Raw genomic sequence first — 2,329 nt, forward strand, 5'->3', positions numbered from 1 at the left:
TATATTCTATCCAGCAAGATTAATTAACTAAAAATTTTTTTCTAAAAAATCATTTATTTATTTATATTTTTTGCAATGACTACAATGAAACTGCTTTGCATTTATTTTGGAATTGTATTCATTCAGTTAAACTGTGGAGTAATGTAAATAAAAAAATATGAATGAAACTATTCAGTTTTCGAGGCCTTTTTCAATATCACATGAGTGTTGAGTGACATCAGACCTGCTACAGTAAATTAATCAGGTGGATTCACTTCACATCACCTAACTGGCTCATATTACACACAAAAATGATCTTTTGTAACCCCCTGCTGGCTAACATATGTAATGTAAAAAAAATACAAAATACAAACCATAGCTCTTAACAGATCTGCACTGTTCTCACACTTTAGTTTGTAATGGCATGAACACAAGCGGAGTGATACACACACAGTGAAGCATCCGAGTGCTGATGGTGTCAGACCATCAGTACTCATGGAACATCTCATCCAATCAGATTTGAGGACAGGAACTAAATGTTGTGTGTATATATATATATATATATATATATATATATATATATATATATATATATATATATATATATATATATACACACACACACACACACACTCATCGGCCACTTTATTAGGTACACCTGTACATTATTCATGCGATTATCTAATCAGCCAATCTTGTGGCAGCAGTAAAATGTATAAAATAATGCATATAAGGGTTAGGAGCTTCAGTTAATTTTCACATCAACCATCAGAATGGGTGAAAATGTGATCTTAGTGATTTAGACGGTGGCATGATTGCTGTGCCAGACAGACTGGTTTGAGTATTTCTATAACTTCTGATCTCCTGGGATTTTCTCTAGTGTAAAGAGAATGGTGTGAAAAACAAAAACAACCAGCAAGCGACAGTTCTATAACCTCTAGAGACTGTTGGGCGTAAAAATCTCAGGAGATCAGCAGTTATAGAAATAATCCAACCAGACCATCTTGTACCAACAATCATGCCATGGTCTTGTTCACATTTTTTCCCCATTCTGATGGTTGATGTGAACTTTAACTGAAGCTCCTGACCCATATCTGCGTGGTTTTATACATTACACTGCTGCCACACTATTGGCTGATTAGATAATTGCATAAATAAGTATATGTACAGGTGTACCATATAGTATATACTTATACTGTATATATAAACCGATCAGACACAACATTAAAACCACCTACCGAATATTGTGTACGCCCCCCTCGTGCTGCCAAAACAGCACCAACCCGCATCTCAGAATAGCAACCACAATTGTACAGAGCGGTTATCTGAGATACCGTAGACTTTGTCAGTTTGAACCAGTCTGGCCATTCTCTATTGACCTCTCTCACCAACAAGGCATTTCCATCCACAGAACTGCCGCTCACTGGATGTATTTTGTTTTCGGCACCATTCAGAGTAAATTCTAGAGACTGTTGTTCTTGAAAATCCCAGGAGATCAGTAGTTACAGACATACTAAAACCAGCCCATCTGGCACCAACAGTCATCCATGCAATTATCTAATCAGCCAATTGTGTGGCAGCAGTGCAGTGCATATAAAATCATGCAGATACGGGTCAGGAGCTTCAGTTAATGTTTATATCAACCATCAGAATGAGGAAAAAATTAGATCTCAGTGACTTGGACCATGGCATGATTGTTGGTGCAAAATGGGCTGGTTTCAGTGATTCCTATTTATATAAATAAAAAGATAGAGTGTTGTGTTGGGCCTAAAGTAACCAAATGGTGTTTACTGGAGTACCCACCCAGCAGTCAGACAAGTCAGAAATAGCTCAAGCATGTTCCCTTAAAGAAACTGGAACAGAGTGGACCGTGGGAAACATACCCACTGGAATAATAGATGTATGACTAAGTACAAATTTTTATAATTTGATTAAAAAGATTCCTATAGTATATTTTCACTGTAGAGTATATAAACAACTTTCCAGGCATAATTAATTATCATATTTTAAAATAGCCACAAAAATGCACCCAGTCATTCAGCCACATATCTCTGTTGTATTGGGTTTGAGAGAATTTTGAATGTTAGGGGATTTTGATACTTTAGCTTGAAGGAATAAACTCTGAATCTGGGACAATTACCATACACACAGGGAATGTTTTTGTAGCCTTGAGAATCAAGCACATATAAATAAATACAAACATAATAAAATCAATGAATCAATCAATCAGTGATAACTTGGAAATGCTCAAAGATAAATATAAGACAGAAGGCATTTTTCCACAGTGTAGATTAGATCCACTGAGCATGGATCAGTTTAAAGAATTATAAATCCACAAAAATTTAGCATT

This window comes from Xyrauchen texanus, chromosome 27 (genome assembly GCF_025860055.1).
Source record: "Xyrauchen texanus isolate HMW12.3.18 chromosome 27, RBS_HiC_50CHRs, whole genome shotgun sequence".
Classification (NCBI taxonomy): Eukaryota; Metazoa; Chordata; class Actinopteri; order Cypriniformes; family Catostomidae; genus Xyrauchen; species Xyrauchen texanus.